This window comes from Struthio camelus, chromosome 4, assembly GCF_040807025.1.
Source record: "Struthio camelus isolate bStrCam1 chromosome 4, bStrCam1.hap1, whole genome shotgun sequence".
Classification (NCBI taxonomy): domain Eukaryota; kingdom Metazoa; phylum Chordata; class Aves; order Struthioniformes; family Struthionidae; genus Struthio; species Struthio camelus.
Genome location: NC_090945.1, coordinates 11,958,621 through 11,985,058, shown reverse-complemented (window position 1 = coordinate 11,985,058; position 26,438 = coordinate 11,958,621). Strand labels below are relative to the sequence as shown.

Genomic DNA, 26,438 nt, shown 5'->3' with positions numbered 1-26,438 from the left:
TATATATATATATATATATAATCAGTAGCAAAACTGGTCTCCTCCACAGCTGGTTACCACAGTTGTTTCAAGAGTTTCAGGGTGAAAATGGGATCTGAGCTCATTGACGGAAAATGAAATTGGAGCTACATCAAGGAATCATATACAAAGAGTGTGTGTCAGGAAAGTAACTGGTGTCAAATAGTACGGACCGCCTCTTGCACGGATAAATTAACAGTGAAGGAAGGGGTGGTTTTTTGCTTAGCTATTTTAAACCCCAAAGAGCCAAAACAAAGTAATTTTTGAAAGACCTATGATGAGTTATTTTATAATTTCTAAGGTTCCCTTGCAACAACTTTTCTCCCCTTTAAAAAACTCCTGTCACAGCAGCATGATTATTGGATACTATAGCACTACAAATAACAAAATGACATCACGTGTAACAGAAGAAATTACAGAAGAATCAGATGAAACTAAAAAAAAAAAAGTAACAATGCAGGAAACTTGCTTCTTCATGAAAAGCCTATAGAAAACAAAGCCCAAAAACCAGTGCCCAAACAGAAAAAAATACTACAAGCGTACTACCTCAAAGCATGCAAATAATTAGAATATACAGAACTAGAATACACAATATAAATCATAATATATGATTTATCTGAATATTCATTTATTATATCAAAGTCAAAGCTGGTCAGAAATTTTTCATTTAGGCGTTCCATGCAAAAATTCTAACTTGCCGGAATTGAAGCATTTTATAAACCTACTTATTGTTTCAAAAATAAATGCCATGAAATATTCATTTTCTAAGTCTCAAATATCATACAATTTTTGTTAACACATTTTAAAATTCTATTGCATAATTTCATATTTGACTTACTGAGCTATTCTCTAACACGCTTTCAGCACTGCCAACTAGCTGTACTGTTTTACCTGCCCTTGCCCAAAATATAAATACGTGCGTATGCGTTGCGAATAAAAAAATGGACTGAATGGTTTTCAGCCGTATCCACTCACTTCCCCGCAATCCCCCTCAGAGCATTAACACTGTAGAAATGCAGCAGCGTGCCAGGACTAATACATTTCCCATCTTTAATAATATTACATCTGTCATTGAGATATCACTGTCGACAGCGTCCTGGTAATGCCCGTAAGGAATTAAGAGCTCCGTATTGGTCTTTATATGATGCCTAGCAAGGAGCTGTGCGCTACGGCTCAAGGTAACAACCCCTGCGCAGTTCCCAAGCCCTGCCTTGCCAACGAGCGGCACCAAATTGACGTTTCCGTGATCAAGGCGCAATGCTGCACCTGGCTTGCCTTGCACGTGGGCCCACAGCCCGACCTGTGGTCAGGGTCTCCCTGAGCACGGGGCCTGGGGTCCGTGGGGGCACGTCGCAGCTCCTACCCAGCCCACGTGGCCAGGCTTCCTCCTCTTCGGCAACCGAAGTACGAGGCAGGGGCGGGTGGTACGGGTCAGCCCAGCACGGGCACTGATGTGGCTGGGGAACGTGCCTGGGCTTGGGAGCGCAGAAGCAGCCGATCAGGTTGATATCTCCTACATCATGACAACATTAAGGACAGCGCTAGGTCACGTTCACATGCGGGGAACAGAATTAAGGTTACATAAGCCATCTTAATGACGCCGTGCCTTTCGTGCATGCTTGGCTTTGTAAGATGAGGGGGGACTGTTTATAAGGTGTGGGAGAAACGGCAAAGCATGGACGATGCACACATCTTCTAGAGATGGGAGCAAAGATAATGACAGCTGTGGACTGGCAATAATTGATCCTGAAGGCTTTCTGAGCAGGTACCGTCTCATAAAGCTGCAGTGACAAAGCTGATGTCCCAGCCTAAGAGACAGTTCCACGAAGCTGCCAAAGGTGAGAGTTTAACAGTGAAATCGCAGTGTGTTATGAGTGAATCTGTGCAAATTGCGACAAAGGCTAGGGCAGCGGGGCTCCCTTCATAGCAAGAGGTGCCAGCCATACTTCGTAATGTAATCTCATCTAATCAGGCTTTCCAACAAATTCAGTTTACAGTTCCCCAGTCCAGTCAATTGATCACTGTGTGATTTCATCCAAAAAGAATCTGAAAAAACACACCCAGCATTTTTGTGTAGCTCTCTCTCCTACTTTTTCCCCCCCTTCCAGAAGTCGCCAGCATAAGTGAATACTTGCAGTGTTTCTGTTCCGTAAACTGTTTCATGCTTAGCAGCAGGCACCAAAAAGGTTCAGTTCTCTCTCTGATCCTGTGTTTATACTGAGATAGAGGTGGATTTAAACCATCTTCCATATTTGGGGTCTACTCAAAGCTGAGTGACCTAAGGGCAATCTACTGATGCTCCATCTCCTATGTCTTTAGAAAGAGGCCCTTTAGAGGCCTGAACAAGCCCAGGATAGCCCAAACGCACTCACTCCCCACCCCGCCGTGAGGATTAGCGTAGAAACTGCCCCAAGCTCTGCCCTGACCCAGCATCTCCTGTACGCAGAGAGTTTTCTCCGCCCTGTGCTGCCCAGGGCCGCTCGCCACCTTACCCCCGCTGACCGGCAGGCCCGGGCAACAGGCGTAACGGACTGAATTGCCTGAAACAACCAAAGTCTCCCCCGAGACCCGCAGGGCTCGGAGGAATCGAGGAGACTGTTTGGATGCATCACCCATTTAAGGGAACCCCCAGGCTCCTTGGGAGGCCCGGGCCCCTCTCCTGCTGCGTCAGCAGTTGCTTGCACCGCGGCGGCTGCACCGAGCGGAGAGGGGCGGACGGGCGGCGTGGCTAGCCTGCCCCTGGCCTGGTAGTTTTGTGGAAATGAGCTGTTGTGTCTCGTGAGGTTATGCTGGCGAATGGCATTGCTAAATAAATGATAAATTAAGAAAATCCTCCTTAAGGATATTTTTTTTAAAAGAAAGAAAAAGAAAGAGAGAGGGGCCATTTCAGGCACCTAAAGCTGTTAATAATGACAAGAGAAGAAGGGATTTCTGGTTAATCAACATCAAGGTCAGAGGCTCACGGAATAAATTTCATATACAGTGAATAACTCACACAGGGTGATGGCATGTTTAGCATCAACCCTTGGCAAAGATTTGTTTGCTTAATGACTTTTCTCTTTTTTTTCAGGCCAGCCACCTTTGACTGGAGAGAGCTTGTTAAAAGAGCTAAATGTCACTGAAAATGTGCTGTTAATCCTACTCATCAACAAATGTTAACCACGAAGTGATAATAAAGAGAAAAAAGAAAAGATGTGGCTCCAATCGGGATTATGCTTGGTAAGTGCAGAGACCCCTATGACTCTGTAGCAGGCGGCTCTCATACTGTTTCTCCAAATATATGTCACCATCCCTGATTTTGCAAAAGTGCTTTGATGTTCATTTGCAGACGGATACACTGTACTTTTCCTTCGGCTTATACAAACAAAGAGAGGCATTTGGTTTTCTCGGCAAATACTGTCAGATGTTTTATGTGCGGCAATGAAAATTAAGTAAATCTTTGATATTGCAAGTCTTTCTCACTTGAAACAAGCTTGGCTCAGCTACTGGTGGATGTTAAGGAAAAAAATATAATTTTTTTCTAAATAAAGAAGTTTACAGATGTCCATAATGTTTTGAAGATCTCAGCACTCACCGACTTTAATGATCTCAGTGGAAGCTGTTGGGAAGCGAGAGCTGGGGATATGAGCACATTAAATTGGCCTTGAGCTCTTCCCAGATTCTGACCTTTCTTGCACACATCCCTCCTTTGCTCTAAATCATCTAATTGATCAACATAATTAAGTTACACTGGGAGCAACTATTCCAGTCCTTCTCTCGTTTGAAGTTTGCTGCTTCTGTTCAGACCTGGAGAAGCACGTTAGCCCCCGAAAGCAAACACGCTTCAAACACGCTCGTTGTAATGAAAGCAACAGAAACGTATGCTTAAGAAAAGTTACCATTTCCCCTTCAAACCTTGCTTCCCTTCATCTGTGTTGTCCTACTTTTTTTCCCAAGGAAAAACACCTAGCAATCTCCTTTTTCTCTCTGCTCTTTTTAAAACCAACTAGCCACATTCTCAGGATGCCTTAAAGAAGTCAGACTAAAAGTGAATTTCCCAGAAAAAGTAGTTGTGCTCTTTACAAAGGACAGTTTTGAGACTTAAAAGAAGTCATTTTTGAATGGGTAGGCCAGCAGTACCATATTATGGAACTCGATTAATTTTTTTTTTTTTTTTTTTTTTTTTTAACCAATACTACTAAAAGCTGTGCTGGAGCAAGGCTGTGAAGGCATCGCCGGGGCTCTGGCTTCTATCACACAGGGCACTCAACAAAATAAGCAACTGCTCCAGCCTTGGTGTGAAAACAGATGAAGAAGAGCGGGAGAAAGCGCGTATCCATGACTCCTACAACAAGTCAGCCCAAGTAAGGAGATGCTGCAGCCTGTACCCTGAAGGCAAACTACCGAGAGTCGGACTGAGATGACTGTTGGTCTTTCCTGCTATGACCTGCTTGGTGAGGAAAGCTGGCAGGACAGATAGAAAAATCAGCGTTTGATGAACATCCTAAGGGTCCCTGCTTCATAGGGAGCTGAGAAAAAAACTCCCAAGTGGAATTTTACCTGAAAATGTCCTCCCATGTTTCTGACATTTTGAAATATATACATTTCCATCTCTAATGCATTAAAAGAGATTGCCTTTTTTAAAAGATTATTTTTTCAATTCCTAGTGATTTTGCTGGAGAAAATTCTGTGTTTAGAATAAGATCTTTCTTTTTTTACATATAGGATAGCTAAGTATATGAAAGACACAGATCCTTAACCTGAATCTCTTCAGAGTTTGAAGGTCATTCAGAGTTTTTCTGTACTTTTGTAACATTTATTGGTATAGGAGTGCTTTTTTTGGCCATTTTTGTCATGTTTTCCTTTAGTGTTGAGTAACTTCCTTAACATTTTGGGATCTGAAGTTTATGACAAAGTATAGCTACATATGTATGTTTGTACAGGCTTTTAAGTTTCTCTTTTATCAGGGTGAGAGTCACTTTTGAGAGACCTTTCCAGATATAGTAATATTTTGCTTTGCTTTTATTTTCATATAAGCTGCTACTTATTGCAGCAGGGACAAAAGTGAAGCAAATGCAGTAATTTCTCTCTGGAAGAATGCAAGAATTTCCCACGTTTTGAGCTTTCAAAATATTTGTGAGAAATATGTATTTGGAAGCTAAGTAGCTCCAGCTCAGTCACACGGGGCTCCCTCTTTCAGAACATCTCAGATCTTCCATTGCTCCTCCGTTTCCTACAAGACTATAAAATAGCTCAGGACTTGAAGTGCAATCCACATAATTTAACAAGCTTTCTAAAATACAAGTTTGAAAATATTACTTGTCATCTCTCGAGAGCATAAATTGGCTTTCTTTTTAAAAAAAACAAAAAACCCTCCCTGTTGCCACTGAAATCTAGATCGAGTAGGGATTTCATTCAGGTGCCTTTAGGTATTTGTTTCTGACCGTTTCCCACAAGCATCCAGCATAAATATAACCATAAATAATACCATTTGAAATTAACTCTATCTGAGATTTAAACAACACAGCCTGGAAAGCCTTTGACTTGCAGAATTTACAGCAACAATAATTCAGCTTGTTATGAATATTACAGCTAGGAGCTCTGCTCTTTGCACCGGCTCCCCAAGCAAATACAGAGTCCAGGGTGTAATATCTGTCCCCCTGTTCTGAAGCGCTCACGCGCTTGCTCTTGTCTCGCTAAGCAGCAGTTCACAGCCACATCTGACTGGAGTCATCATATGGCTCACAGAAAAAGCGAGCTTTGTGAGTGCCTGAGATAGAAACAGAGAAACTCTCAGAAACAGGATTTAACTAAAATGATTCATCACTTTTCTCCATCCTCTTCATAATAACGCCAAACTGCACCACTTTCAGTAATAGATGCACAACTCCCTTCCTGAATTTTGAAAACTATATGCATATATACAAAGACATAATAAGAAGTTGATCTCCTACTCTAGTAGGCTAAGCGAAAAGAAGGGCAGATAGGATTATTCCTACTTTGAAGTTCCTAGGAAACGCTCAGCTACTCAATGAGATGGAAGCAGTCTGAATAGCTCCACGGAAATACAGATTAATTCAAGATCTGGAATAAGAACCAACTGGGTTTTGAGGTTTCTACTCCTACAAACGCTCACTCCGAAGAAAAACAGAATCCCAATTTTTGAGAAGCTCAGTTTCACACTTTTGGTAAAGACAGCAGATTTTATTTACATAGGATAGATACTATCCCTCAGCGCACCAGTCAAAATAAACAGTTACGACATTGTCAACTGTGAAAGTAAATCCAGGCATTATTTAACAGCAGTAACCTTCATCCAAAATGATGAACAGTAAAGAAAAAGCATATTGGGAGATCCCTGGCATAGGGCTACAGATTCCACTCCCGAATTGTTATCGTTTTCAGTAGTTTTGTACGTGCTAAGATAGATACGTACAACTTCACCATTCAGGAAACAGTTCAGCTCTTGAAAATATAACTCATCACTACTATATAATCTCATCTTCTCTCATTTAGTAAGACTGCGCATGTACACACATACACACGCATCTAAACACACTTACGCACGTGAGCACACACTCACCCATATTGTTCTACATTTAAATATATATTGCTTTTAAATTTTTAACGTGGATATGACTGAGAGGATCCTGCAGCAGTAGAGAAATTAGATTGTGAAGTCAAGTGAAAAAGCCAGAAAATACAAAAATATTAAAATAGCAGTTTCTATTCAAGGGGCCAGAGTTTGATTTTATTTTTTGCGGTATGAACTCTTAGCATCTATACTGAACCCAATGAAGTTGCAGTGGTACAAAAGAGGAACAGCTAAGATAGCATGCCTCTTCTTGCTAGAGAGCACAAGTCAAAATTTTCAAGTACAAGTAGCTCTCCTTTCAGTGGTTTTGAGGATCAGAAGATCTTTTGAATCCAGATGGACTGTCAAAGTTCAAGTAGTCATGAATATCATGCAAAAGATATTTAAAGTAGGCTAAGGCTGCCTCTCAGCAAACGTGGGGTGTGTAGCTCCCGCAGAAACTTGAGGCAGCTCCAAGGTAATCAGCATCTCAGTTCCATATGCAGGTACCTATTAGAAGGGATGTTCCCCACTTCCTTCGGTAACTTTTTATTCTTGTCAACAGTTACAGAGAAGAAAAAGGACACGTGAAGTTAAGATATCAGCTCAGCTGTACTTGAAAAAAAAAAAAAAACACCCAAACTGTCAGATATTCAAAGGGCAGGTTCCCTTTCTCTAGGTACAGCTTACACCCATGAAGACTGCTCATGTCTTTCCCATGCACAGCCAACTGCTGACCCAAAACATCCAGCTGCATTTCCATGCACATCACTAGGAAATCCAACTGAGCGAAGGATGAAAACTCATCCTCTTCTCCTCAGAGATATGGTTAAGGACTTGATTTTACGTTACAATTCTTTAACTAGAGCCCCCTCCACCTTAGCAAGAGCACCCAAGGAATACTGTCTTTCCAAAGCATACACTTCCCAATCCATCCCGTACGTACAGAGGGCTCAGCGTGGGCTCTACCACCATGCTCTGCTCAGTAGGGATGAAGCAGATTGCTCTCCCTGTTCATCCTCCACTCTCTCACCAGATGCAGCTGCCAAGAAATACTTGAGAGGGAACAACTATACTTGCACACGTGATCTGAGCTGCCAGCATACAACTATGCAAACTCAACATTTCTGTGTGCAATAATAGATTCAATTATTCCTACAGTTACTGAAACCAACACGCAGAGAGGTATTACAGATACTTGGCTACTCCTGCCTTTCATGCTGTTCCAATATTAGCTAAACTGCCCACGAGTCACTGTGGAAACTCTGCGAATTAGTGTGCAAATTACCTTTTGATAGGAGGGAGTGGCAGTCATTATAAGACAGAGTTGGGTTGCTCCACAACACAGCAAGTAATTTGCACTCCAGCCACCCACTACAACATCAGGACTCCAAGGGTTTTGCTCTGCTGCTCTTGCTACCTTCATATCGTTAAATCAAACATTCTCGTAAGGTATTTAGGACCTGCTTGCCAGATTGCAAAGGTAGATGTTGTTTTTGGCTCTCCTAACAGAGCTGAGCCCTGAAGTGAAGCCAAGACCTGTAATCATTTGCCTTGGCTGAAACAAAAATAAACATACCCTGTACTGCACACGCTTCTGAGGTAATTACTGCCATTATATCACAGCCTGGAAATGAATTTTAAACCATACAAAGAGACTGAACACAAAAAAACCTATGTTAAAATAATGTTAAATGTCTGATTACAACATGCCAAAGCAAGGAGAGTCCAAGTGAAAGAAGGAACCTCTGCTCCAGCCCACCTTGTTCGGCCCAGCCACTGCAACCCACATGCCGAAGTAAAATTGTCTCTTGGTAGAGGATGATCTGCAAGCTCAGCAAGAATAGCTCAGTTCCCAAGTTTGAGGTAACATTACCTCTAGAAAAACAGACATTATGTTCTTTTAATACTGCTTAAAGCCTGTGTAGCATCATTTACTAAATGTGTTCAGTAAATGAAAAAAATTAGAGCTATCTAATAGCTCTACTACCTTTTTTTTCTCCCTCGTTCTTTAATTTTTGTTTACTCTAGCTGCCTCCCTCCACAGTCGTACATACATTTACCAGCTGAGCATCCCCCCAGTAAAACCTCATCTCATCCACTTAGCTCCTTCCAGACCTCAACAGCCTGGAAAAACAGACCTTCATTTCCTTATGGGGAACCCAGAAAAGGGCCGTTATATATAGACAGAGCGAGGGGGCTCCAAGGTCCAAATCAGCCTGATTTGGAGCTTTCCTCTAGTGTCGTAGCTCCTCCCCATTTCAATCTGGATCAGACGACTTGGCTGTCTTCAGGTCAGAACTTAGGTCGCAAGATCCCCCTTTACTCCACCAAGCGAAGCCGTCTAACCCTGCTGAGATGCTCGAGTCTGCTAACGGCGCATTAGAGATGAGACACTAGTGAGAAAAAAAATCGACATGAAAAAGCAATCGGGAAATAACTAAGAGCTAAGAACTGTAAAGAAAAATGGCTGCCGAATACTGTCAAGGTGACAAAGCCGTACTGCTCTGCTCCAAGCACCACAGGCTGCTAGGCCTCAAAGCATGGAATATCCCTGGGAGTCACTAGGAGCTCTGGGTCCCCATAGGCCCAGGAGGAACCTTTCCCACACCAGGGACTTCAGTCCAAGCCCTCTGCTGACCATATCACACATTGGCAGCACTCACAGGGTTTTGTGCCAGTCCACTCTGAGGTGATGTATAGCTTTGGCTCCTCGAGTCACACTTTTATAACAATACTTTTGTACAACATCACTTTGTGACTGTTGTGCCCTTCTACCCTTCAAAGGAAATAAACAACCAAGAAACCTGCCCTAGGGACTGGCTTGAAGTGCTGGGGAGGGGAGGGGATTTATGCTCAAGACCTGGCTGCCTGAAACACCCTGCCTGGCTGCACTGGTGCGACGGTGACACTGTTTGCCCCATTTGACTTCATCCTGACCTTGGGGCTACGTCGAAGCCTTCAAAAGCTGCCGCCCCCAGCAGCTTCAAGGTCCTTTGTTAGATTTGCTGCCATTGACCCAGTGACAATGACACGATGTCTTTAACTTCTGATTCAGAAAACAGTCATTCAAATAAAGGATACACTGACAGCCCATTAACTACAGCAAGGTTGCTGTTGCTGCTGCTACAGTTTCAGAGACCTATTTAAAAATAGATTAGGGTCTTGGAAAACACTCAGCTTATTCTGCTTTTTTCCCTCTTCCCTGCAAGACAAGTTACCAAACCAAATCTGGCATTTGCTTCCTCCCTGATCTAGTTACAACTTCATTATAGCAATATTGGCCAGCAGCAAGTAACTTATTAAATAAATGCCATTTAAGTGCTTCTACCTGGGTAGTTGGTTCAGATAACAGCGAGACAGAGAAAAGGGAAGGGCTGGGGCAGCTCTGCCCCCTCTCTGCTGTCTCCTTGCCTCAGCAGGGCTGCCCTGGCCGTCCCAGCCAGTGGCGAGCAGCATCTCCCGCTGCTCACAGAGGAGACGAGCTGAGGCAGCCCTTTCAAGGCCGCTATCAGCTCTTTACCAGAATCACAGAGGATATTCATTCTAACTACATAATTTTGGTCCTGCACGCTTTGACAGATGTAGCTGATGCTCCTGCAAGGGGCATATGCAGCTTGGAGAGGACCACCTTCTTTCAATGTCTTTTACTTTCTGAAAACAAACAGCCCCAGCCCCCAAAGTTACCTTTGAGGTTTTGTCCCAGAGTCCTCAGCAGCAGCCACAGAGACGACCTGCCCACAGAAGGAGCAGGAGCAAACCGGGCTCAGTGTGGAGAGCCGGACACTTGCAGCCTGTCACCCCAGGCGTGGTGCTGACTAGGTAATAAATCCCGGGGTCAAAGCCCTTCCTGCATACTTGTTCTCTGGCAAAGCTTCAGCGTGCTGTTCTGCCCTCTAGAGATGAACGCAGATATTTCTTTTACTCACTGACAGCTTCAGCTGTGGGAACAAAACCAAGTAAAACTTCTGAACGTTCTGCCCTCAGGTGCTTATAACAACCCAGCCTAGCCAATACCATGGCACTACAGGCCGTCCAAGCGCGGCCTACTTTCCGTATCCCTTGTTGACGTGGTTCCAATGCAACGTACAGAATAGCTAAAGATTTAACGAACGAGAAAAAGGAAGACTAGGACGTTTGTTCACTGAACACCAGAGACTCAGTACCTGCTCCAGTGATCATTTATTGTGCAAATAAAACCAGTATTTCTAGGGGAAGCTACCCTCAACAGAACTACTGAACACGAATAAGGTTTGCAGCACGAGTGACTGCTTCTGGCAATGTCCCTGAGGTGGCCAGGTTCAACTAGCTCAGATTAGCAGTTTTGTTGGAGGAATGAGCTCGACAAAGAGATTTGAAAGAAAATAGTAATAGCACCTGAATATCTGACCCAGACGTATATATCTTCTTGGGTGGTTTTTTTTTTTTTGGTTGTTGTTCTTTTTACCACTGCGAGGTAAAGTTAGCATTAGCTTATTACTGTCTGAATTGTGGCGTGACTATTGCAATTAGAAAAGAATGAGATAAATGCTCAATGTCCAGGAAACATAAACTACAAAAAATTCAGGCCCTTCCCAGGGCAGAGGGCTTCAGAACATGCACATGCATGGTCAACGAGCACACTGCCGATGCCATTTCAACCGCTCTCGCCTTGGTTTCTCTTAACTGTTCATTTCTCCATCGAAGCCATATAGACTCATCTAAAGCAGGGCACTTGCAGCCACTGAGAAGCCGTTCTCGGATCAGCCAGATCTGAAATCTATCGAATCTGTGACCCATTATCAGCCCTCCCCCTTTTCTTTGCTCCAAGACTTCAAAAGTCCCGTTAAAAAAACTCCAGGGTTTTTATATTTCAGAAGGCTCATTTGAGATGGTCTTGTATTAACTTTGATGTATGTCCCCCTTCAATGATGTAATACTGAACGTCCATTTCCTGCCCTGGGAATTTTGCAGAGATAGCTGTATTATTATAAGAATGTTTACTTGCCATCTAACCTCACTTTAAACCAAACGTACAGTGAGTTTTTCCCCCTACAAAGAGAAATTGTTAAATAACCTTTTCCACAGGCCTATAATCAACCCTTTAAATCAAACCTGAATAACACACTTTCATTTATCAATTGATCTACTGTTTTTTTTTCCTCACTTCTTTGGGTGCAGCAGATAAAAGACCCAGTTGTACTATCACAGCCCATTGCTTTGTAACCAAACTCTGCATGAGGGAAACATTCCTCTCTTTTTTTTGGGATGGGGAGACAGAGGAGAGAGAGAGAGAGAGAGAGAGCGTGCGTTAAGTTTTGTTTCCTCAGTTTTCCCCCTTTGCTTCAGCTTTTTTTTGTTGTTGCTGTTTTGCTTTGCGTTGAGGCTTTGGGAGGAAGACAGTGGTGGTGGCTGTTCTTCCTATAAAATCCTCGGAAGCCATTGTGAAGGCAGGTCAAAGAGAAACCAAATTAAAAACTAACAACTTGAATTTCAGCGGTCAAAGTTAATGTTGACTAAGAACAAAAAAGGAGGGGGGGGGGGGCGGAAAGTGGCCCTATGGAAAGCAAGGGCCAGCTGAGAGATCTGGAGGACGGCAGGCTCCAAAGGGGCAAAGCTGCTCCTTTTGATGTGGGAGGTCTGCGAGTAACCTACTGGGACACTCCCTGGGCTATCTCATTAACCATGTCACCAAAGCCCCCCAAGGTCCAGAGAATCATAACATTATCTCTGACATTACCACACAGATACAAGGTTCCTTAGGCAGTCTATAAACATGCCTGTACTAACCAATTCATCGTGGCTTGACACCCCTGCAAGGGCTGGATGCCCTTTAGTGAGCCGCATGAATTGCCCCAGTCATTCATCAAAGTTTCTCAGAGTGCATTTCACACAGCATTAAATTTAATTAAAGCAACATTGACTGCATTGTAATCCTCTGGAGGCTCTTTGTCAGAAGGAGCTGGAACACTTTCTACTTAAATATCTATTGTTTAGGTGGGATTTTTTTTTCTTCTGTTGTCTGAACTCAAATGATTTGCTGCCTCTCCCTGCTTTTTATTTTAAAAACTCATACGTTGCGAAAGAGTTCTGCACGGTGCAGTACGAGGAGGAATCCCAGCCTCACAAACAGCAGCTCAGCTCCATGCACTTGTCTCCAAAGGCTGGAGAACGCAGAAAATTGTTTAAAAAATAACAAGCCAAAAAACTTTGGTACATACTAAAGATTAGTGCCAAAAAGGAAGCACGTGGTAAAAGCTACTTGTCTATTTGTAAGTGAACATCCCAGGAGGTCTCCCTGCTGTGGCGTCTCAGCCCCGGGCCAGCATCGCTTCTCATCGGTGCTGGGAGGAACGGTGGCTCCAGGTGTGCCAGGGCTCTGAGGTCCAGGACCCGCGGCTGTACCACAGCCCCACGTGAAAGCAGGGCTCCCGCAGTTCAGAATTACTTTGGTGGGGAGAGACCAGGTAGAAGCAGCCCTACAGAGAGCAGCTCTCTTCTTTCTTAGGTTTGTTAATCCACATCAGAACGAAGAGAGTTCAGCTTACTGGCCCCATCCTTTTCATTTACCTATACATTGCTAACTTCTCCTAGCTCAGCAACAAACAAAAGACAGAAACGTTCACTCCATCCTGCTAGTTGCCTCCGAGGAGATCCTTTCTGCCAGCCACAAGCAGTCTAAAATCCTACTGTTTTCTTTCTTGGGGAGATTTGCCTCGGAGAAAACATGAAATAACAGGCCATACAATTTTCAAAAAGATAATCCCAACGCATTGAAGAGACAGGCTTGAAAACTGCAATGGAAATACCATTTTGCACCAGATGAGGATGGCTGTTGTGCCCACTTTTTTTTCTCTCGACCACAAGCAGCTTCTGAGAGCCATTCCTTTGCATGCAGTAGACAACAGAGTTCAATCACATCTCTTTCAAAAACAGCTATGCAGTCCAAAAAAAAAACCAAAAAGTCCTTCACTGTTCGAAAGGTGAACTGCAGAAGAGACAAAGAAAATCTGCCTGCCTTTTAAACACAGTCCTACATCACCTGGAATAAGTTTCTGTGGTTACACTACTGAAATTGCTACCCTTTCATCTCCTTCCTCATAAATAAAGCTGATCTTGTTGCTGTGGTGGTGATGGTGTTTTTCTTGTTACCAAATAAATTGAGATGACAGAGACAAGTTCGCAACCCGTCTTAAAGAGCTATGGCAACAATAGCATCCTCCTTGCTTTATTCTTACATGCAATGCCTCTGAAAGTCAGCTTCACTGTTACTATTCCTGTAGTTTGGGAGCTCCAGTTCTTCCTAGTTCTTGCAGTTTTAATGAGGAGCGCAATACAGAAGGAGTGCTCGCGTTGCCATCATTCACAGTTATCAGTAGAGGAGAAAAAAAAAAAGTCAAGTAGAGAGTTTTGCATTTCTCCAAATAAAAGCGACTAAGAAATTCTGCCCAGAATGGGACCTGCTTAGGCCTTGAGGTTTCAAAGAACCTGACAGGGGGGTCTTGGGAGAGATTTTGTGTTATGCTCAGCCAAGATCAATGTTATTGTTTATCTCAGTGGAGTATTTATTTCCAGTTCTCAGTACTTCTCATAGCTCCTCATGTGATATCCTCTGCTTGCCATGCCGTCATGGAAATCGTTCTATAAAATAACAGGAGGGGCTGAAGAGTCAGACAATTTTCTTCACGAGATGCTCCCATCTATCACAGATGCATGAACTGCAGCATACCATAATCTATCTCAGAATTTAGCTTAGTGTTTTCTACTTGCCAAGACTAAGATTTAAGAGAAAGACTGGAAAGAAAATAGCAAGGCATTGTGCAGGTCCTGAGCCAGCCTTGTGGCACAGTATCTCCTTCTTCATCCCTCACCTAGGTAAAAGCCTGTATGCAGTTAAGCAGAAGTAATGCTAATTCAAAAGCAAATTTGCTATTTCAGAACTGTGGGCAAAAAGCTTATGTTTTAAAAACCTTCAGCTAACGAGAACTGAAAATGCTCTCCAGAAGTTGCGGGGAACATAGTTAGCAGCTATGGAAGAAATGGCCCCCAATCTCTTTCTCCAGGTAACACTGCTCTATAGCGAAAGGACTGAGCAGAGCTTGTATATACATAATCAAATTAATTCAGTCAACACAATTTCACAGGAATACAGGTGCTTCCTTTCTTATACCCATACATACTCACTAACTGATAACAGCATCTTACTAATCCTGCATACTAGCATCTAAATTCACCACCAAAAATGTTTTTCAAAGTCAGCATTTTTGCTTTAGAAAAAGCTGCAGGTGAAGAAATAGTCTTTATTTATTTTTAGTCTTTATTTTTGCTCACAACACTTTCGCTCTGTGCTATTTTAGTTGGACTGAGCTAAAGACAGAGCCGAAACAAAGATACAAGTTCTGTAAGTCTCACAGACGCAGAGGCCCATCCGATAGCTGTTAACACTGCCCTGGGACTCTGCGGAGTGCCAGATTCATTATGCATGAAACGCTGATTTTACTACTGTAATTGTGCACATTTTCACACCCCCCATCACAACCTTGATGGTAAAACTTGTGCATAACATTATACTTTAGACGACCTCCTGCTGCTTCAGAAAGAAAAACTCTTAACTTTACTCTATTCTCCCTTGGTATTTATTTCAGTTTCCTTTTCAAGCCTCTCAAACACACAAAAAGCTTTTGATTATCAGGGTTTTAAGTGCTCCACTGGACACCCAGTGTGTATTTATGAATGGAATTAATAAAGAAGCAATCTGACTCCATCAAGGGAGCATTTGCAGCTACTCTTAAGTGTCACTGAGTGACACAAGTGGAAATTGAAAAGAGCTAGAGTTTTCTGGCCTTCATTTTTTTTACATTTATTTAGTCACACCCAGTAAAAGTCATGGAAATTCATGCTTGCCAGTTCAGGGTCTCTGTAAAACCAATTTCCTCAACCAAAAAGTACTGAGTCCATACACACAAACAGTCCAAAAGATAAAATTACTTGCCTTGCTAAAGAATGCCAGTAACACTATTGCTATTTAGGACAAATTGTTTTGGTTTAGGTTTCTTTTATTCTTGTCACTTTTCAATCGTAGTTCACTCTTTCGTTGTGATTCTCTCTGTGAATTTGCACAGAAATAATACTCGAAACTCAGACTGCAGGATTGTTATTGATAAAGGATGAGCTCCGATGAGTTGTCCCAACAGAAGAGAGGAAGAAAGAGGCTGGCGGGGAGGGAGGGGAAATGTAAGTCTTGACAATACACTTAAGCGTGCCCTTAAGCATACATGGAAGTTTCCTTTGCCACTACATACTTATGCACACACCTAAAAGCTTTGTGGAGCTAAGGCTTCCATGGGGTAAGTCTCTTCGTAAGATGCTGCCTACAGTCCCAAAGGCAGTAGCCTGTCTTCTCTGCAGAGAGAAGCTTTGATGCACCAGAAATGAGGAAGAAAAGGAGAAACAAAGGGAGTTTCAAGGGAGTTTCAGATATGGCAGGGACTATCCACTAATTCAAATCTCTGTAGAAAAGAGAAGTGATGGGAAGAAAGATTTCCCAGACTAGGTGAGAAAAAGTACATAAACGTTCCACGGAGACACTCCGATACTTGATTACGCTTGTGCCTAAGCTCTCTGCACAGGGAAGCCTATTTTTCCCCAATGTGCTCCGTTGCTGACATTTCTGAGAAGAACCACCTCTCCAATCCCCTCCTCTGCTCTTCTTCAGGAAGCACGCAGTCCCAAAGGCTCCTCCTTGCAGTGAAACGCATCTGGTGGTCAGCACAATCCAATCGTCTCCAGTACACCTCTTCCCTTAGCCGCTATCTTTAAAGTGAGACTACACATGAAAAAGCAGGGAGACAGTAAAACCATTGCGCTCTAAAAACAAAACACCACAATCGCAGCCCAAAAGGGGACTCCAGCGAGCAACCGTGGTACAACTCTAAAAATGGAGAAATACTTGGCTGAAAAATTCCCACTGCCTCGATAGTGCCAGCTGTCTGAACTCAGCAGCTGCCGTAGGACTTGGGAGTCTGGACTAATTGCAGCTATGGCACAACTTGTCGACTAAGAATGCTCCCGCTGAGCACACAGCAGGACGCAAAGCAGGGAAGGAACGGCAGAATTTCCACTGTAGGTCTCTTGAGTTCAAACTTTTGCTAATTTTAGCCAAAATTAACTTCTTTCTTAGCCATTAGACTATAATTTTCAACTTACGTGCCTAGTCAGGAACTTGACTGTGTTGGGCTGTGATGCGCTCTCGTCTGCAGCACCTACTGGAGACAACCTCCATGAACATAAGGACACTTTTTATTATATCTGTCAGTGTCAAGACACCTGCATCTTCTGAGCCATCCATGTGTGAAAACCTAACGTTTCTTGGCAATAACTTCAATCCAACGGTTGCAGAATACCGTTGTCTCTCAAGAAACATGGCCCAAATATGATGATTTTTCTGTGGGAAAGGCAGATAAAAACGTGGTGCGTCTTTCACCATTATATCCAAACTGAGGAGAAAGTTCGACACTGCAAGAATGAGTTCAAGCCTCCCTTTACTTTTTTGCTTAAGGAAGTCCTTCTCAATTTGCTGAGTCGATCTTGCCTGAAAAAATGCTGTCTGTCCAGCCAGTCCATCCTTTGTATCAAAACCGAGATAACATGTTAGACCCTTTCCCCAACAAACCCACATGCTGTGCAGCCACAGCAGTGCTGCTACCGCCTGGCTCATTGTAAATGCCCAGACTAGGCAAACAGAAAGACGGATGGTTATTCACGCAAATTTGGGCCACCACGATGGGAAAGGTGCAGAGGGAAAACATTATGGCCACAGTTCCTTTGAAACAACCTGACAGTTGATAGATGAGCATCCATAAAACGACAAAGGCTCCCTGTGTAAAGCCCCTTGCTACCAACGTCTTCTCCCTGGGAAACTAATTACCCTGTACTGTCAGTGAAAATATTATTTTTCCGGTAATTATTTTCCCTTTTCAATGACAAAGGGATCATGAAAAGTCCCCCCCACCTCCCATTTTTTGTCAAAATTTTTGAGGTAAAAACATCACTCAATGCCGCTCACATGACTTTTGCTAACAGCTAAGGGGAGGGTGTTTTTGTGATGCTGATTTCCGTTTGCAGGTTTTGCAGCGCGCGTACAGGGAATGGTGCAGGGATAGCAGAGTTTCCCTCTGGGCTGCCCTAGCAGTTGTTCGCCAGCAATAACTGCGCTGTGGTGGAAGTTGCTGGAGGCAAAGGACTATCTATCAAAACGCATTTATATGAAGAGTTGGGTGGTCAAGTCCTTTTCCTCACTGAAGGGTTGGGTCCAATACCTATTTGATTAAATTTATACCATAATTAGTCTATACAATGTGTGCGTATGTACGCGTGAAGAAGCGGAGAAAGTCCTAATCCACCTCTCAAATTTAGCTAACCCCAAACTCTGGGAGGCTCAAGGTCCAAATCCATGCCAAGGTTTGAATTCATAAGTGGCTTCTATGTATGATCTAACTTATGCTGCAAGATTTGGAGTGCTTGAAATCTGAATTTGGCTCCAAAAAGGTCTTTTTTTCTTTCTTTTTTTTTTTTTTAAGGAGAAAAGGAATCAAATTATGCTTCTTTTTCATTAGTTCAAGCCACTGCAGAGTCTCTCATAGTCTACAAATCCATGAAAACAACACTACGCAAATCCCAAAATTAAATCCTGGGAGCATTTTAACACTCATTAGTGCCAGAAGAAGAAAAAGTTATTGCATCATGGAAAAAACCAAGAGTAGTTGGATCACTCCTAACTGCCCTACTGAAATTTTATGTCACCCACTGATCTTGAGATAATCACTAGAAAAATAGGCGGATACAATAATCCAGGATTCAGTTGTGAAGACATATGGTCAAAAGTTTCCTAATCTGAAATCAAAATGCAGCAGATATTAACTCTCCTGAACAAAACATACACAGGGGGAATAACGTGTCCCTCAGAAGGGTGTGTGAAAGGGATTACGCTTTGCTGCAGAATCCCACTTTCAAGATGACTAACTTCTCAGTTATACAAGATGTAATGCACTAGATAAGTACGTGGGCCCTCCAGGCCCGAGCACCATGCTGCTGCCTTCACGTCAGCAGCCCTGACTTCGCCCCCGCTGCCAGGCTGCCACATGAGCTGCTGCCGCTGCCCCGGCCCGCAGGACAGAGGAGCAGGTAGCAACGGCCACAGGTGAACAGTGCAGGGAGGTGGAGCTCGTGCAGAGAAGTGGCCTCTTTCTCCAGACTTGCTGATCCACCGTGGCCACAAAGATCCAAGAATACGTAACAAACTGCATCACTGGGGCTAATAACCGACAATCTCGCTCTGCGAGCCTTGCTTGGAGAGAAAGAGCTGCGCGCGCACCGTGGGCTGTTTGAAGAGTCATGCTTATTTGCCACTGGCAATGAAATTACAAATGTCAGCAAGCAGCTCAGGCTGGTTAGAAACAGTCAAGGTCAGGGGGAGCCTTCTGGTGACTGAGTTCAAATTCAAAGTCTAGTTCTCTCTAACAGCGTGACTGAAGCTTTCATGTCGCCACTACAATGTGACAGTCTGGAATCTCCCGACTGCTGCATTTCATGTTCAAGTCGTTGTCAGCTTCCCCTGGGTAACATTATCATCTCCAGTAAATATTTTCACGTGATCTACTGGAGACAAAAGCCTCTGTTTTCCTGTATAATTTCTCCTAAATTGCAGAGCACGTTGAAAAATCACCATTGTTACAACCTCTGAGAAAGACCCTCATTTCTTGTTAGAGCGCTCTATTCAGTGGGGAACAAAAAGAAAGAGAGAGAGAAAGAGAAGAGCTCCACTGTAGTTTCATTCTGGGCCCATCTTTATATGTCCGTCAGGATGCAAAACAACTAAAATGGTAAACACCAGACAACTGTGCACCATACCACCAGCAGGTAAAACAAGCAGCTTGGATATTCTTTGGAGAGACTTATTTTCAGTGGAGTAAAAATCTTCTTTGAGGCTTCTTATGAAATGCTATTACTAAAGTATAAGGATTTACTCTTAAGCTGCGTTGGCTATGTAGAAGCTAAAAAACACCCAAGGATATATTTACTTTGTCATGTGCAATACCCATTTTTTTCTGCCCATGCATAAGCTGCTGGTTTTCAGTTCAGGATTTGATTAAAGAAGAAAACTCTGGTTTGAAACATCTCACCCATAAACATAAATTTGGAAAAGACACAGGTGACTCACATAAATATGCAATATAATATCTGTAACAACATCCATCCTAGGAAAGAGAAGCTTTCTAAACCATCAAATCAAAAACCAATCACTTCGGACTAATTTGCTTTTCTCAATTTACAGCTTCTGCTTATGAGGAACCTAAGAAATTTTCTAACCCCTTGTTACAGGCCTGCTTGCCGAGCCCTCAGGTCTTTACGTGGCAATCCCTCCTTTATCTAATTGCTTGGGAAACGTTCCGGATCTGATAGTACTAGTTTGGCTTTAAGAAAAAGGGAAGAGTCAGCGGATGGCCAATAGGCAGTTTAATATAAATGAAATATTGCACAGACTGTGCTCTGTTAAAAACAAAACAACCCCCAAACAGATAACTGCAACGCAAAGAACAGACTTGGTTCTGTGCTTACACTCGTGTCAGCCAAGAGCCTAGGGTCAAGCCAGACCACTGCAGAATTGGTCTGGAGCCCTCTCACGCCCTTCAAATAGCGAAGCAAACCTACAAGGCCTGAAAGACTCATTATGTTCTGAAGACAGCTTTCGTTTTCCCTAAAACTAGCATAGCACTGATTAAATATGCCATTTATTAAAAAGGGGTGCAGAGCATTCCAACCTATGTGCAACAGTCTCACAAAGCTTTTTATCTGCTGGAACAAGAAGAGTTATTCAACTGAAAAGGAAAGAATGAATAATCTTCATATACTTTATGTGCTCGAGGGTAGAAATTTGGAAACCCAGCTCTGAAGTACAGCCAGGTAAATAATTTAAAATATTTCCAACAATTATTCGTATGAGCTTAAATTTAAAAAAGATATTGCAGCCATACTCATATTCCATTCAGTTTATTTCAAAAAAAGCCATTCGCAGTTGGGTCTTACACCTTCTCTCAGAAATGAAAGATTAACCTAAAACGTACTTTCACTGAGAATTTGAGTGTGAAGCTGAATTTTAAGGTTTACGCCCCTCTATTTACAAAAGAGGAATAGTATTAGTAAAAGGAAGGTCAGATTGCATAAATTTTAAGTATAAGGTATCATTTATGCCTTTCACCTCTCCTAAAGCCAGACAATATTTTACTCCTAGTTTTGGCCAAATTTTTCACTTCTGCAATATAAGCATTTCACACATTGCTCAAAGTTTCCATAACCTTCAAAGGAAAAATCAAGGGAGACTCATTTCCTGCAACGTGGACTGCAACAGAAGTGCCCTGGTTGAGCACCAACTGCTATCTGCAAGCCATGTGGTATAACTGGCATTAAGACCGGTTGAAATAACACAACAGACAGCTCCCTTACAAGCCACGTTGTATTTCTTTTAGGCCGCGACCCACTTAAATCACATAGGACTCTTTCAGTATAACACGATGCTGTTTTAGTCTTTCGTATCAAAGTGAGTAAATCAAGAGGAAGGCCAGTGGTGAACAGTGATAACATCCTACATATGGTATTTTTTATGATATTGTTACCCGGGGATGAAAATGTCTTCAAAATACAGATAAACTGATCTTAGACCATTTTTTTTTTTTTTACCATATCCTATAAACACTGCAGGGTCCATAGTAGAAAACACCACACCAGTTTTGGTGATGACAGGAGAACACTGCCACCATTACCCGCAGCTAGTACTGCCATGCACAAGGGCCCCAGCAAAATAGGCTAGTCTCCAACATTCATTTAAACAATAAGGTTTCTACCTACTTCTCATATATGCCAAATCCATTTTTTATCCGCTGTTCAATGAATTATCACAGCACTGGCCTTACCAGTTATTATAACAAAGCTCTTTAAGGAGTGAGGTACACTCACCATGAGCATAAGCCAAAGTTTAAGACTATTTGTTTAACAGTAATGGCTGACATCACAAACGGGTACATTTTTGCAAAAAAGTTACAATCTGTTTCGTTTTGGTCAGAAGACCTAGTCTATTCTAAGTAGAAGTCCTGCTTTCACCAAATTTATTTCAAATTTTACAGCTATACAGATCTCAGTACTCAAAGGTTAAAAAAAAAAAAAGAAAAAGAAAGACAAAATTTCAACTTGTTCTTTTTTCTGTCATGGGAAAAAAAAAGTTCAGAAATCATATTATTCATGAAAACGCAATGGGAAATGAAAACGGAGGGATTCATTTACCAGGCTGGAAATTTAACAACTGAGCAGTATAGTTCTGTGATAGGTCATGATCTCAAGAAAATCAGCAAATTAACTTATTTGGCAAAATACCAAAGAAAATAACTGCAATCCTTTGGAACTCGATAATCCAATCTATAATAACAAGGCCAAAATCCCCATATAAAGTTTCCACAAATCTAGCTACACGGACGATTATGCTAGCACAACAGGGAATAACAAAAGGCTGATCCACAGCCCAGCAAAGCTAAATGTTTAAATATGCCTTCAATACACGTCTGGGAGATGGGATCTGTTCCAAGAAAAAGTGACCCTCTCTCGGAGGAAAAAAAAAAAGAAAAAGAAAAAGAAAAAGGAATCTCCAAGCCTTGGCAGTAGTTACACATTTATTTCTGAAAGGTGCCACAGCAAGGTTTGAAAACTCTTTGAAACCATTTTAAATACCATCTGCGACCTAGAAATCTGCATCTCCAAGGCACACAGTTCTCAGCGTTCTTGGTTCAATAAATAAAGCAGATAGGACTTTGTTAGCCACATCCTTAGGAAAAAATCTCCATTTGAAACCCAAAAATATCAAAAACATCTTTAGCACCACACGGACTACGGAAAGTTTGTCAAACAGTATTTGCAATGTTAGGCAACTTTAGATCTTAAACCGACCTACCTCGAATGACAAGCAGTGGGGCGACGCTGTGAAGTTACAGTTGCGAGAGCGTAGGTGACGCCCCGTAGTATATTTAACATGACCGGGCTGACTTTGTTGCGCTGCTAAGCAATGGCACGCATGCGTAACTCTGCCAACTATGCAAACTGAATAAAAGGCTACTAGTGAGAAAAAGGGACCTAGGATCCGACACACGATAGATTGAAACCTCATGACGCTCCCGGAGATGAAGAGTTTAACACTCATCCTTTTCACATGATCTCTGCTTAATTCTGAAGACTTTTCCCAGCCCTCGGGTATATAGACAGTCCTGTTCTATAACAGTAGTGCGAAAGAGAGCCAGACCGCTGGCCCTCTCGGAGCTTATAGCCCTTACGAACGCGACGCTTCAGAGGTCAGAACAGAAGACTTGGACAAAATGAGTTTGTAGCCGTCACGAAGAGGCTTTTTCTAAACTCTTCACTATTAGACGCTTCAGAGAGAAACCAGCAGAGTTTACAGCATTGGTGCATGGGATACTCCTGCGCTCATAGCTGCTATAATCCCCGCAGAGAAACGGACAGAGATTGTGTTACAAAGGGCCATGAACTACTGTAGTAACTGCTGTTTCAAACTCCACAGAGAAGCCAGAGTGCATAATGTTGATGAACTGGTGCCCTCAGAACGTCATACTCTTAATTCCAATATTATTTAGGAAATGTTAATTGTTTCCAAATGGTAGAAATCTCCATTTCAATGGAAATCATTTTGTAATAGCAACTACTGAAGACGACCTTAACTGTGCAGTCTCTAGGCTTTGCTCCATAAAACAAATCTCTTACATTTTAAACTTTCTTTCTGTCTTTTTTTTTTTTTTTAATATTGGAGATCAGTTTTCTCTTCTTTACTTGCCATAGCCCAAGCAGAAGATTTCATATTCTGCTGCTGCTGTAAAGGACATCACAACCACCCAAAACAGCGAGGACTAGAGATTTAGTTGTTCTGATGTCATTGCCTTTTAGGAGACAGAAGCGGGAGCCTGAGGGCAAGTCCTAGTAGGTAGGTAAGGAAGATTAATTCTGGTTTTAAAATACAATTTGCTTAATGGAGAAACAGAAACATTTCATTATTCATGCACTAAAAAATTTCTTTGCCTTTCTTCATTAATGGCACATTCTCCAAAGACAGCTCAAGGTTTATTCGAGAATAACCCGTGTTCTGTCTCCTGCAGTGGCCAACAGCAGATACCAAGGGAAGACTAAGAACAGGACGAGTGCTCCAATGTCGCTTTTCAGAGCTAGAGTCCTAGTCCATTTAATTACTCTTCATACAGGAGCGGTTCCATACCATCCTTTATAGTCGTCTTTCTTCCTTACCTAGTCTAACACATCCTTTTTGAGATGAGGAGCCAGCATCACACAGAGTATTCAGGGCACACGCACGTGGTTTCATTCACAGATTTATTCATAACGATGATTTGCATTTCACTTCTATTCCTTTGCTAGTAATTCCCAAAATTTTATTTGCTTTTTGACCACTACCAAGTATTAAGCTAATGGCTGCTAGAACTACTATAACTCCAGGGTCACTTTCTGGATAATGGATAGTTCAGAGCTTACCACTGCATACGTAAACAGTTTACATGCAGCCTCCACAGAGAGGCTACTATGCTGGACAGGGGGTTTTTCGTGGTCTGTGAAACTCCATTTAATTTTGCACAGAGATCTGGACCTAACAGGCACAGTTTAGTGCTATACATTTTACGTGTTGTGATGCCACTACCGTCATACTACCCACTACAAACTAAAGCGGACTGCGTAAGAAGGATCTGTATTTTTATTTCTGTATGCAACCAAATGACACTTTCACCATTTAGATCTGGCTTGGGCCAGACAATGAAAAGTCTTCATTAGGGATCAAACACATGCCTTTAAAAATGTTACAGGGGGTGAATTGTCTCAGCAGACAAACAACAAAAATGATAGGTGTGCAATCTGGTCTGGCATAATACTAGCAGACAGTCATTACCTCACCTCATCATGCTCACTGCTGATATAACGCAGGTATCTTTGGGCCGAAATATTCTGATCTTAACTAAAACAAAGAGTTTCAAATACAAAAAGGCTTTTTTGATATCTTGATTTTTTGCAATGGGAGAAGAACAGCCCTTTAAATCAAACTGCATTTTCTTCAAATAAAGTTTTGAATGTTAGTTTGCTTTCCTGCCTCTGCCTTTTTCTCCCATCATTTTTCTCTCCCCAAAGCCCTGGGGACGTGCAAGACATCTTAAAAAGCTAAAGAAAAATTCAGAATATCCAGCTTCTCCCAGAAAAACAGACCAAAATCGTCTTGCCATTAGCCCTTTCATAACAACCAGTGAAAACCAAAAAATGCAATAAAGGCCGTCAGAAGGTATGAGGGCAAAGAAATATCAACAATTTCTCTTTGTTTTGAAATTTGCTGACAAAACACGTACAAGTACTCAGAAATTACTCCAAACACTTTGTTGAGCAAACTCACGTATATCAAAGATGGCAATTGAAAAATTTCACTCAAACTCAGATACGAGTGGGTCTCACACCACTTGCTATCTTGTAGGTGCAACCCACTGTTACATACATACAGCAGGGATAAACTGACAGCCATGTTAAAACAGGGGCTAAAACTGGAGTTATTGAGCACCGAATTAGAACTACTCTTTTTTCCCCTGTGGCAAGCCTTGGGGCATGCTGGAAAATCCTGCTGTACGGTTGGTTGTGACAACTCCTTAAGAAATGCCAAAACGATGGGCAGTCTCTGCAGCCAAAGAACCTGCTCTAGTCCCTATTTTCCAATCGAATAGGGAAACACAACCTGCATGAAGTAACAGTATCACGCTCTATACCTTAAGTGTCATTTTAAAATGGTCTCTTTGGTAAAATTAAGAAGGTGCAGTTAACTTCCACGCTAATTACCACCAATAATTTACATCCAGTGGAGCAGATTCTGTTTTGACTTGCTCCTGCTGTGCCTCTACAGACGTCAGGGTTTCACAAGGATTAGGTCAGTACAGGATTTGGCCAACAGCGTGCAATCCAGCCTACAGAGCCCTCTCCAAGCGTAATATATTGCTGCAGTGAATTCTTTTTAGCCTACACACATGAGAATCACCAGGCAGTAAGAGGTGTTTGACATGACCATCAGGAAGAGCAGTAAACAGACAACTTGATGGATAATATAATAAATCTTGGCCCTCAGTAGTATAAAAGACTCTCTTCGCATGGTTTACGAATACCTGTCTCCAGTTTCCTTTTATGCTATTCAAACATATCTATGCTACTCAAATATATATTAAGCAGGAACAAGAGACTAGAAGAGTTTGAAAGTAAGCATCTTTGAGACACTGTGAACTCCTTCTCCAACATGCAATTTGTTGCTACTCTGGCATTTGTGCTAATTGTCCTTTGGTGCAAGCCATCAGATTTTCCAGCCCCATTGCTGACACAAAAGCATAGGGAATAAATTAATTGGAACCCCAAAATCTAACCACTATGGATGGATTAGATGCAATAAAGATGTCTTGTAAGCATCCGACTTGGAAGGTAAAGTCCTCAAGCCTATTACAGGTGCCCAGATGAAAGCTGCTTTCATCTCCGGAACCAGGGAAGGAACCATAATTTTGCCTAAATCAGTTCAATTCTGCTTTCATCTGCTGACTCCTCTATCTAGTGCTTAAGTGCATCCAAGCAAAACTATGGTCAATCTCAGAAATATCAGAAGATCTAAGAGGACATCTCTTGGATTTACCGCTCTTCTTTCTTATGGGCTGTCTTGTTTGGAATTGCCATTTGAATCTCTTACAGGTCAAACTCAGTTAGCAAATATCGTACCGTTTCCATGCACGGACAGTAGAAGCGTGAACTTTTCATTTCT

At 42.3% G+C, this 26,438-nt stretch overlaps 1 protein-coding gene across 3 annotated transcripts in view; it reads right to left on the bottom strand.

Annotated features, from left to right (window-relative positions):
- The window catches only part of CDS1 (CDP-diacylglycerol synthase 1), a 385,867-nt gene that overhangs the window by 218,332 nt on the left and 141,097 nt on the right, over positions 1-26,438 (bottom strand). Inside the window, exon 1 of one of the 3 annotated variants that reach the window (XM_068941517.1) lies at positions 10,259-10,367. The exons of the other annotated variants lie outside the window; for them this stretch is intronic. The gene's annotated coding sequence lies outside the window, so the exon portion shown is untranslated. Of the gene's footprint in view, positions 1-10,258; positions 10,368-26,438 lie in introns of those variants that run through there. 3 annotated transcript variants of the gene reach the window in all.